Source organism: Chiloscyllium plagiosum, unplaced genomic scaffold (genome assembly GCF_037043375.1).
Source record: "Chiloscyllium plagiosum isolate Xiang-an unplaced genomic scaffold, Cpla_swu_hap1 HiC_scaffold_18, whole genome shotgun sequence".
Taxonomy (NCBI): domain Eukaryota; kingdom Metazoa; phylum Chordata; class Chondrichthyes; order Orectolobiformes; family Hemiscylliidae; genus Chiloscyllium; species Chiloscyllium plagiosum.
Window position 1 is genome coordinate 99,505,624 of NW_028270156.1, and position 13,101 is coordinate 99,518,724.

Consider the following 13,101-nt stretch of genomic DNA (forward strand, 5'->3'; position numbering starts at 1 on the left):
ATTCTCATAATTGTGTGATTATTATTCACTGCCAACTAACATGGAAGGAAAAGGGAAATTGTCAACATTTCCAAGCATTTGTTTTCTTATAATGAAATGAAAACAAAAATCATTTTGGAGGGCACATGTTTTGAAAAAAAGAAACAGTCACATCATGTGACATTTGAGCTGAAGACTAGTTCCCGTTTCCTCGATTGTAGTCTTCACAATAATTTAAAACTTATTGTAGGTTGAACTAGAGAACAAATGGATATAGTCAAATTGTTTTCTTGTACACCAAAAAAAGGCAAATGTAAAGCAATTTTATCATGAAAATTATATTACTCTGAATGTAATCATTTCACACACAATAAATGTATGTATTGAATTGAAATGTCATCAGAGCTGTAGAAGTGTTTTCCCCTGACAGGGAATGAAGACTCAGGAGGCAGGCTGAGCTCCGGCATGTGGAGGCCAATCTCAGAAGGGAGATCCATGACACACTGTAACAAATACAATAAAAATCAGCATTTCTATGGACTTCCTGCATCACAATGGCCACATGAACTGTGGTTACAGCCCTTTCCTCCTCACCTAATTCAAACACTTAATCGTAGATGGACATTCTAATGGACATTCCCAAATTCCTTTCATCTCATGTTGTTTAACAGGTACGATACTCTCCAGGCTTTGGGATCTTTCCACACATCTTATTAACTCAGATTCCAAAGTTATTCCTGCAATCTCTCGGGCCTCTCAGGATGCCTTATCAGTTGGGACATTTTGAATTCTGCTATTCATTATATTTTATTTTATCAAAGTCAATTACTTCTCATATTGTTCACTGTCCTAATTATATATGTATAAAGAAATACAAAAGACAGTTAGTTTTAACTTACTTGCTATCAGATTAGTAATATGACTTGTGTTATAATGTTCATTACATTGTGTGAAATTATCCAGCTACTCTTACTGTCAGGACTTTATAATTAATGGGCAGTCAACATCATACCTTGAAGTTAATTCCTAAAACTAGCTAACTGCACATCTAAGTTTAAATGCTTTTCTATAATTTTTTTTTGATAGGCATTGGTTACATGTATCTAATTATGTTACAAATTACCCCTATGATTCTCAGGAATCTGTAATTAGAACCTTTGCTTAATATTCTTAGTAACTTTAAAATAATAACTATTTCTGACAAACGAACTCTTCTATTGTCGCGAGAGCAGATCAGAGATCTCATGTGTAAAAATGAACAGCATTTGTTGGAGTGTAATGGGCGGCATGGTGGCACAGTGGTTAGCACTGCTGCCTCACAGCACCAGAGACCCGGCTTCAATTCCCGCCTCAGGCGACTGACCGTGTGGAATTTGCACATTCTCCCCGTGTCTGCGTGGATTTCATCCCACAGTCCAAAAATGTGCAGATTAGGTGAATGGGCTATGCTAAATTGCCCGCAGTGTTAGGGGCAGGGGTAAATGTAGGGGAATGGGTCTCGGTGGGTTGCGCTTCGGCGGATCGGGGTGGACTTGTTGGGCCGAAGAGCCTGTTTCCACACTGTAAGTAATCTAAACTCAAAAAAAATCAGACGTCACTTAATATGTAAGGCCGAATATTAATCTAATGATTTCTGTGAACATTCAAATTAGAAAGGAACAGATACTACCTGTGAGTGTTGGATTTGAAATCATTAGTTAGATTATGTTTGTGTTGACCTGAAATGAGAGAACTATTATTCCTTTTTAATATTGACACTAAGATTAAATTAAAATGTGAATTTGACGATGGTTTGTTACAAAACCTAAACTGAATTACTGTGAGATGTTTGGAGTGACAATGAATTGATAATTAATTTTAGAACTTTGGCAAAGTAGGTGATTCAATATTTCCAAACGGGTTAGCTCTGATGTTGATTAGATATTTCTTAATCTGTCAGCTGAGAATACAAATTCTGGCATGATGATGTGGCAAGACATTAGACATTCAGTGAACGTTGATCAGAAATGGTTTGTCATTCAAAATTCTCAGATCTTCAAGATTTCTATACTTGGTTTCTTAGCTTTTCTTCTGGAGAAAGAAAATATATAATAAGAACAAATTTTGCATTGTATTTAATTTATGCAATTTTTCATATCATCAATATTTAGACATTTGAGTCAGAATTATAAAGAACATAAGTCAATAAGGAAGATTTATTTTCACAGAAGCATACAGTCAACAGCATTTATCAAGGTATTTGTTTCAATATTTTCTCTGAATAAACGGATAAATACGTTTAATGGGGATCTGTTGACAATGTAATGAGCCACAATTACATTTTCATCATAATTTTTGGATTGGAAATCTATCAGAAAAAGATTCCTATATTTAAGACTTGCTTCATCTCGATACACGGTACGAGCAGTATCCTCAGTCAGAAGTAATAAGGTGTCATCATTGGTCTAGGAAAGATGTAGTGTGTAAATTATAATAAGGTGTCTCTTACATATCTTTGGATCCGGTGAGACTGTGATGTTTGCTGTGAACAATAAGGCATGTACAAAGTGTTTTTCACCGAACAGTAATTAGGTTGTCTTGAAGACCATTACGAGTACTATGATTTCAATAATGTTGAGCTGATTTCCATGATCTGCGAAATGTTTACAACATTTTACCAAAATTCTGGGTTCTAAGCATTCAATGGGTTTCGTGCAAACACCCTTCACTTGTCGTAAGTCTCAAGCGAGGTGTCTAACGCTGCAAGTTAAGGTGCCAGGAAGTCTGCTTCAACCTCTCCAAAACACAGCTCTAGGGCTGGTTGTAACTGGATCTCCAGAAATGTTGTGAGCTCTTTAACCGGGCTTTCCACTGTTTTTTGGAACTGGTTATTTTGTCTAACGTTTGCTTTACTTTGACCTTTTTAGCTCTGATTTCTCAAGCTTTAGGAATAATTAGAATGTTCAATTATGGGCAACAGGTCACTTGACCTTAGTGGGCAGGTAAAATATGGTTCCCTTATAGTTTTAATAACGAATTGAGAATGAATCTTTGCATTTTAACAAATAAAAGTTTCAATTTTTTCAGTGGTTTACAATGACATTGATTAGGTACTCATTAAGAGAGATCAACTGACAATTATAAGCTATTTGCAGGATTATTGAATTGAAAAAGGATACAGACGTGCAGAGATATTTTTCGGAGGCATTGCTTTTTCATTCAAATATCATGGCTTTTCAAGAGGTCTATGTAGCTATTAATTGGTTCTCTTGTCCAGATACTAATTTATAATTCATATCGCTTTTATTGTGCCCGGAGTTTTGAGATTTGTATCATATTAAGAAGAAAACGAGGAGCTATTAAAATGAGAACTTGAGTGAATAGAAAGCACAGTAAATTTATATTACAGAGAAAAAAGAGAGTATTTGCTCCAAATAAGCAGACAAATATTTTTCAATTCGAAAGTGTGGTGGTGGAAAAGCACAGCAGACCAGGCAGCATCCATGGAGCCGGAGATTCACAATAGAATATAGAACATAGAACAATACAGCACAGAACAGGCCCTTCAGCCCATGATGTTGTGCCGAACATTTGTCCGAACTTAAGCACCTATCCATGTACCTATCCAATTGCCGCTTAAAGGTCACCAAAGATTCTGACTCTACCACTCCCACAGACAGTGCATTCCATGACCCCACCACTCTGTGGGTAAAGAACCTACCCCTGAAATTCCCCCTATACCTTCCACCCTTCACCTTAAATTTATGTCCCCTTGTAACACTGTTGTACCCGGGGAAAAAGTCTCTTACTGTCTACTCTATCTATTCCTCTGATCATCTTATAAACCTGTATCAAGTCACTCCTCATCCTTCGCCATTCCAATGAAAAAAGGCCTCGCACTCTCAACCTATCCTCGTACGGATCAATGGTGCTGGAAGAGCACAGCAATTCAGGCAGCATCGAGGAGCTTCAGCAAAATCAACGTTTCGGGCAAAAGCTTTTGCCCGAAACGTTGATTTTGCTGAAGCTCCTCGATGCTGCCTGAATTGTTGTGCTCTTCCAGCACCATTGATCCAGAATCTGGCTTCCAGCATCTGCAGTCATTGTTTTTACCCTATCCTCGTACGACCTATTCTCCATTCCAGGCAACATCCTGGTAAATATTTTCTGCACCCTCTCGAAAGCTTCCACATCTTTCCTAAAGTGAGGCGACCAGAACTGCACACAGTACTCCAAATGTGGCCTAACCAAGGTCCTGTACAGCTGCAACAATACTTCACGACTCTTGAATTCAATCCCTCTGCTAATGAACGCTAATACACCATAGGCCTTCTTACAAGCACTATCCACCTAAGTGGCAACTTTCAAAGATCTATGAACATAGACCCCAAGATCCCTCTGCTCCTCCACCTTACTAAGAACCCCACAGTTAACTCTGTATTCTGAATTCTTTTTTGTCCTTCCAAAGTGGACAATCTCACACTTTACAGGGTTGAACTCCATCTGCCACTCCTCAGCCCAGCTCTGCATCATATCTAAGTCCCTTTGCAGCCAACAACAGCCCTCCTCACTATCCACAACTCCACTAATCTTTGTATCATCTGCAAATTTACTGACCCACTCTTCGACTCCCTCTTCCAAGTCATTAATAAAAATTACAAACAGCAGAGGACCCAGAACTGATCCCTGCAGAACTCCACTTGTAACTGGGCTCCAGGCTGAATATTTGCCATCTACCACCACTCTCTGACTTCGACCGGTTAGCCAGTTTTCTATCCAACTGGACAAATTTCCCTCTATCCCATGCCTCCTGACTTTCCGCATAAGCCTACCATGGGAACCTTATCAAATGCCTTACTAAAATCCATGTACACTACGTCCACTGCTCTACCCTCACCCACATGCTTGGTCACCTCCTCAAAGAATTCAATAAGACGATGAAGGCTTATGCCTGAAACGTGGTTTCTGCTGCTCCTCAGATGCTGCCTGACATACTTTGCTATTCCAGCACCACATTCTTGACTCTGATCTCCAGCATCTGCTTTCCCTCACTTTCTCCAAATATTTGTAATGGACATGAATAGAAAATGTTAGCCTCGGCAGTTGATCAAAACCAAATTTACACTTTCTTTTTGCAATATTTGGACTGAAAATTGTTTGTGATCATGCAACACATCAGGCCATATGAACACCTCTTCCATTAGAATTCTTGGCCATTCATAATAAAGAATAACCACAGCTTTGACCAACCAGTATCGTGTGTAATTACTGAACTGAAATACCAGAGGACAACTACTGCATTTATAGGAGGGAATGATAACAGATCCTTACTGTGGCAGTGGGGATTGAACTCAGCAACAATCAGATAGTTACTCTGTTTATTCCCCTGAATAGTAATTAGCTGGTCACGGGGACCTTTGTGTGACCTCATGTTTAGTGTTTTGCGTGAGCATTGATTTCAAAAAACATTGAGATATTTTACAAGATTTCGGAACACATTGATAATCAAGTATTAAACATATTAACTGAAGTCAAATTTTGAAAAAAATGTTAGAATTGCTTAGAGAAACCCAATTAAACTATTGTAGAATCCCTGTTAGCACAGTGTGGTGACAGTCCATTTGGTCGAAAAAAATGACCCTCCAAAGAGTAACCCAGCCAAACACATTTCCCGACCATATTCCTCTACATTTCATGCTGACTAATACACACATCCCTGAACAGAATGTGAAATTTAGCATGGCCAGCTCACCTAATCTGCACATCTTTGGATTGTGGGAGGAAACCACAGCAAAGTCATATTGACATGGGGATAACATGAAAATTCCACACAGACAGTCACCCGAGAATGGAATCAAACTGAGGTCTCTGGTGTTGTGAGGCAGCAATGCTAACCACTGAGCCACTGCGCAACCATATTCAATAAGTAAAATCAGTGATACATATGCAAAGATATATTTCAAATGAACACACTCCGATATTGTCAAAGCATGTCAAATTTACATTCAATATGAATAGGTGAATGGAAAACAAAAAAAAAGACAATTCATGAATGAACATTAAATAGAAATTTAATTTGATCAAAGGTCATGACAATATTTAGACGAATTGCAATTTTTCATAACAAACGTAGGTAATTATCTGACTAATGAATAATTGGAAGTGGCATATATTTATTTTACAAATGAAGAAAGCGACTTGTTTTACACGTTTGAAATACTGCAGAATGACAATGTATGTGTTCGAAATGTTTGAACAAAAAAAAACTGATCACTAACGATCACTTAGTCTTTTCACCCTTTAAGACGACAACATTCTCAAATATTTTCCACGAATTTAGAACCAGCAGAACTAGTTAATTTATTTTCTTGAGAACTCAAAGAGAATAAACAGCAGATACAGTGAATTAGTGATTCAATGCGAGCATTCGACTGAAGACAACATTCCTTCTTTCCAAAAATATACAACTTACAAAAATCCAAAATTTATTGTTATTTTTGAATGAAACAATAAAGAGATGTTAATTCTTTATCATTTGACTTTGTTGCATGAAAAATCCTTAAGTCTTATTGTGATTACAAACACGATAAATCTTAGCATTGAAGTGAAATATAATTAAATGAATTCAACTATGTTTCCACAGGCAAAATAAAAATTGATATTAACAATGATTGTGACATTGTGCACTGCAAAATGTTTACTGTAGTTCACGTACTGTGCCGTAATTCCACATTTGCACAATGTACTGGATTGAATGAATATTAAAAATTATTAGATAACAACAACAATTAAATCGTCAAAGTCTATCAATGTATTAAGTAATAACGAGAAACCTCATTTTGCTATGGGACTGAGCGATGAATGGAAATGAACTGGAATTAATTCAGTGAAAAGTAATTACAGTTCCCTGTATTTCGAGGCTGAGATTAAGGCTGATCATTCTAATGAGAAAACATCAGATATTTGCAATAATGTTGGATGGGAAGTCATTGGTTCTGTTGTGGGATAGGTGACCTGCAAAATAAATGCATTTTCACACTGTAGTATTAGTACTAAGAAACAATGGACTACATTTAAATGTGAATCATACTATATTTGTTCAAAAGGCTTTCTTAAAAATTGTGCCATTATTGTAATGACAATGTCTTGATAATTAGTGTTGGACATGAACAATTAAAATGATTCAATATTTCAAAAGCACTTTGCTATGATGTTGATTGAATATTTATTAAGATCAGTAAACTGAGGAATAGTACTTAGTTTTATGGATTGAAGAAAAAAATGAGCCATGCAGTGATTATTGAACAAAATTCTTCTTTTTTAACACAAAAATATACATTATACAAGAATTGTGAATTTCTATCCACTGAACTCCTTGTAGAGATGTGTTACATTGATTTATATGATTAATCTTATGATGAATGTTTAAACATTTGTGTCAGAATTTGGAAGAGAATTAGTAGATCATGAAATTAAACAGGAAATTGAACAAACAATGTAGTCAACAATATGTGGTATATGAAGCAATTTTAATAATTTTGTCATTATTGTACAAAGATGAATAACGTCGGAATAGAGACGGCAAAAAACAATTAACGTGATCAAAGCTGTCCTTTTCTTACAATGAAATGAAAGCAATAATCATTTTGTAGCACATATGATTTGAAAAAGCAGTCCTTTAATATGAAACATACAGTGGCAACTAACCTTTTTACAAAAATGTAGGAATTACACAAATTTGAAATGAAATGTTTGTTGAATTTGCAACAAAAATGGTTATAATTTGAATTGTCTGCTGTACACAACAAAAAGCTTAAAAATTGTTAGAATGACAAATTTTTTGTTCCCAATGTTCTTGTATTACAGTCAATGTCCATGATAAAGTAGAATTATTGGTTTAAACAATATAAATCATCGTTGACGACTGAACTGAAATATAAGATATCAATTGCACTTACTGCAGGGAATAGTAGACAAATGCTGTTGTTATTAGTCTCAGGAACAATAAGGTATTTACTCAGTAATCAGGTGTTGATAAGGACCTTTGTGTCGCTTTATGTGCACTGTTTTGTGTTAACATTGATTTCAATAAAATTGAGGTAGTTACATGAATTAGGAACAGACTGATATTTGGGTGTGAAGGATCTTATTTAAGATTAGACATTTTTAAATATTTACTAGAATTGCTGAGCAAAACACACTTAAGACATCATGCAATAAATGAGGTAAGTGAGAAATATGCAAAGTCAATTTTCAAATGAACACACCTGATATTTTCACAGCATTTCAATCTTACATTCAACATAAATAGGTGAGTGGAAAACTAAACATTTCACACAATTCACACAGATCAATAACTAAAAATTGATAAATAATAGCAAGTGGCATTTGTTTATTTTACTGACGAAGAACAATATTATTTTCTAATATTTGTAGCACTGGAGCATCAAGTTCTATGTGTTGTCCGAACTAAGCTCTTCAGAACAAAACAAAATCAATGAATATAATTACTTTGTATATTTCATCTTTATGACTGCAACATTCTCAAATATTTTCCAAGGAATATTGATTGAGTGGAATTAGATACATTCTGTTATTAGTGACCTGAAGAAAGTAAATAACAAATACTGTGATTATTGGAATTAACAACAGATGGAAGCATATCGAATATAGAATTGAAAGGCAATTCAATTGTTTCTTAGATATTTTCGAATCAGAATTCTGTACAAGGTGGGAATTGAAACTGTGCCTACTGGTCTGGTAGCAGAGACAGTAACAGAGCTGCACAAGATTCCTTCATAAGGTTCCCAACCATAATGGGCAGGGCGACAATCACATGCTTGTTACAAATTCTAAGCTAAAGTGTTGTGTAATTACTGTAATTGATAATTGTTTCTAAAATCCTGATAGATAAATTGACTTAATATTTTGAATGCACTTTGCTCTGATGTCGATTGTACATTCATTAATACTAATAAACTGAAAATTAACATGTAAAACGTGGCTTTAATAATTAAAAAATACTTAGCAACAATTGATTTTTGTTTGTAGAGTCATGTCTATTTTATTAATGTAATTTTTACCATGATAAATGTTTAGACATTTATGTCAGAATTAGGAAGAAAATTAGGCCAGGAAAGTGAGTATTATTGTGAAGGAAAGGTAGAGTTAATGGCATTTGATACCAGAAGTCATTTTGTACCAAATGACTGATAATTGTGTGATTATTGTTCATTGTAAACTAATGTTGGAAGAAAAAGAAGCTATCTCAACATTTCAAAAGCAGTTTTTTTTTCTTCTTATGAAATTAAATAAATATTGTTTTGGACGTCATAGAATTTGAAAAATAAAAACAGCCATTTTATGTGAGATTTGAGCTGAAGAATCGTTCTTTTCTCCCCAGTGTAGTGTTTCCAATAAATTTAAATTTAGTGTTAGTTGAACTAAAGAACAAATGGATGTACCTACATTGTTTTCTAGCACACATAAAAAGTAAAGTAATTTTAACATGGAAATTGTATTGCTCTGAAAGTAATAATTTCACGCAAAGTAAGTGTTTGTATTGAATTGAAGTGTCATCATAGCTGCAGGAGTGTATTCCACTGAATGAAGACTCAGAAGGCAGGCAGAACTCTGGGAAGTGGAAAATGTTTACCTATGCTGCAACCAGTTAACATAGAACATAGAATATTACAGTGCAGTACAGGCCCTTCGGCCCTCGATGTTGCGTCGACCTGTCATACCAATCTGAAGCCCATCCAACCTACACTATTCAATGTACGTCCATATGCTTGTCCAATGACAACTTAAATGTACTTAAAGTTGGCGAATCTACTACCGTTGCAGGCAAAGCATTCCATAGGAGAAAGTGAGGACTGCAGATGCTGGAGATCAGAGCTGAAAATGTGTTGCTGGAAAAGCGCAGGAGGTCAGGCAGCATCGAAGGAGCAGGAGAATCGATGTTTCGGGCATAAGCCCTTCTTCAGGAATGAGGAAAGTGTGTCCAGCAGGCTAAGATAAAAGGTAGAGAGGAGGGACTTGGGGGAGTGGCGTTGGAAATGCGGTAGGTGGAAGGAGGTCAAGCTGAGGGTGATAGGCTGGAGTGGGGTGGGGGTGGAGAGGTCGGGAAGAAGATTGCAGGTTAGGAAGGCGGTGCTGAGTTCGAGGGATTTGACTGAGACAAGGTTGGGGGAGGGGAAATGAGGAAACTGGAGAAATCTGAGTTCATCCCTTGTGGTTGGAGGGTTCCTAGGCGGAAGATGAGGCGCTCTTCCTCCAAACGTCGTGTTGCTATGGTCTGGCGATGGAGGAGTCCAAGGACCTGCATATCCTTTGTGGAGTGGGAGGGCGAGTTGAAGTGTTGAGCCACAGGGTGGTTGGGTTGGTTGATCCGGGTGTCCCAGAGTGTTCTCTGAAACGTTCCGCAAGTAGGCAGCCTGTCTCCCCAATATAGAGGAGGCCATATCGGGTGCAGCGGATGCAATAAATGATGTGTGTGGAGGTCAGGTGAATTTGGGGCAGATATGGAAGGATCCCTTGGGGCCTTGGAGGGAAGTAAGGGGGGAGGTGTGGGCGCAAGTTTTGCATTTCTTGCGGTTGCAGGGGAAGGTGCCGGGAGTGGAGGTTGGGTTGGTGGGGGGTGTGGACCTGACGAGGGAGTCACGGAGGGAGTGGTCTTTTCGGAACGCTGATAGGGGAGGGGAGGAAAATATATCCCTGGTGGTGGGGTCCGTTTGGAGGTGGCGAAAAAGCATTCCATACCCTTACTACTCTCTGAGTAAAGAAACTACCTCTGACATCTGTCCTATATCTATCTCCCCTCAATTTAAAGCTATGCCCCCTTGTGCTCCCCATCACCATACTTGGAAAAATGCTCTCCCTGTCCACCCTATCTCACCCTCTGATTATCTTATATGTCCCTATTAAGTCACCTCTGAACCTTCTTCTCTCCAACGAAAACAGCCTCAAGTCCCTCAGCCTTTCCTCGTAAGAGCTTCCCTCCATACCAGACAAAACCCTACTAAATCTCCTCTGCACGCTTTCTAAAGCTTCCACATCCTTCTTATAGTGCGGTGACCAGAACTGTACACAATACTCCAAGTGCGTCCGCACCAGAGTTTTGTACAGCTGCAGCATAACCTCATGGTTCCGGAACTCAATCACTCTATTAATAAAAACTAAAACTCTTCTTAATAACCCTGTCAAACTAGGTGGCAAATTTCAAGGATCTGTGTACCTGGACACTGAGATCTCTCTGCTCATCTACACTACCAAGAATCTTACCATTAGCCCAGTACTTGGCATTACAGTTACTCCGACCAAAGTGAATCACCTCACACTTGTCCACATTAAACTCCATTTGCCACCTCTCAGCCCAGCTCTGCAGCTTATCTATGTCTCTCTGTAACCTACAACATCCTTCGTCATTATCCACAAATCCACCGACCTCGGTGTCATATGCAAATTTACTAACCCACCCTTCTATCCCCTCATCCAGGTCATTTATACAAATGACGAACAGCAGTGGACCCAACACGGACCCTTGCGGTACACCACTGGTAACTGGACTCCTGGATGAACATTTCCCATTAACCACCACCCTCTGTCTTCTTTCAGCAAGCCAATTATTGATCCAAACTGCTGTATCTCCCACAATCCCATTCCTCTGCATTTTGTACAATAGCCTACTGCGGGGGACCTTTTTGAATGCCTTGCAGGGATCATCCCCCAAGGCCAATCTCTGAATGAAATCCATGACACACTGTAACATGTACAGTAAAAAGCAATAATTTTACACACTTGCTATATTACAATGGCCACATGCAATGTGGTTACAGTCCTTCCCTCCTTATACAGACACCCGATCCTGTAGAACACCTAATCTCAGATGGACATTGTTATGGATAGCCCCAGTTTGCTATTGTTTCATGATGTTTAAAAGGTCCTAAAATCTCCCGGCATTGGTATCTCACAATGTATCTTATTTCTTCAGTTTACAACGTTAATTATTACACTCCTTCCAGCCTCGCACTCTGCCTTGTCCACGATTCTCAAGAATCTGCAATTTGAAGTTTTTTTAATGTTCTGAGCAACTTTAAAATAGTAACTGTTTCTGACAAATGAACCCTGTCTATTGCCCTGATAGCTGCTGTGAAAGTTAACTGGGCTGTATCCTGCAGCTAGTGTTTATTCATTCACTGGGACATTTATTCTTTCATTAATGAAGGTCAGGGTTGGTCGTTTTTTTCTGTATCTGGCATGTTCTTATTTCTGTCTGGAATATAACTGTCTGAACTGGCATACTTATGGACTTGGAGTAGGATTTCACAAAATATTATTTTCTTTCATCAAGATTGGAACAGACTGTTAGTTTATCTCTCCTCCACCATCTTGTGTTTTAATTCTAAGGCAGGTTGCGTCTTTTTGTTTGTCGGACATTTCATATGAGCCAACATAGGCCATTCTATTCCAGATGGGGCAGGGCACCCCTACAACAGCAAATCAACCAGGATTTCAGTATTAAAATAAAAATCTGCATTCGCCACCGTTAGGGAACAGTACTGTGCAATATGCCTACGACACAGAGACTTAATTCAACACTTAAAGCCAAATATACTGGATTTCATCAATGATTAAATATTAGATATAAGGAAAAATTAGTCTTAAAACAGGTCACTGCAAACTTAAAATAATTAGAAACTTCATATTGCTATCTGTAACATGTAGAAATGAACATTAATTATTGGAGTCTAAAACAATTAGACATATCTTCATTTGTAAGGCCGAATATTAATCCAATGATTTCTGCGAACATTCAAATGAGAAGGCATCAGATATTTCCTGTGAGTGTTGGATGAGGAATCATTGCTTGGTTCATGGTTGTGTTGACCTGGAAAAAAAGATCAATTTTCCTTTGAAAAATTGGCACAAAGAAACAATGTTTTAAATTGAAATGTGAATCTCAAGATATTTGTTACTAAACCTAAACATAATTATAGTGTGATGTTGGTCTAACAATGAATTGGTAACTTATTTTAGAACGCTGACACATTAAATGATTCAATATTTCCAAATGAGTTTGTTCTGATATTGATTACACAGAAATTAGTATCAATGAACTGAGAACTAGAATGCTGGCATGAT

General features: G+C 37.5%; 1 long non-coding RNA gene across 3 annotated transcripts in view; it reads right to left on the minus strand.

Moving 5' to 3' along the window:
* Nucleotides 1-7,468: 7,468 nt before the first annotated feature.
* LOC148147113 (uncharacterized) overlaps nt 7,469-13,101 on the minus strand; it is a 62,123-nt gene continuing 56,490 nt past the window's right edge. For all 3 annotated transcript variants that reach the window (XR_015760248.1, XR_015760246.1, XR_015760247.1), the window contains one exon: nt 7,469-12,847. This is a non-coding gene — a long non-coding RNA (uncharacterized LOC148147113). The remainder of the gene's footprint in view (nt 12,848-13,101) is intronic.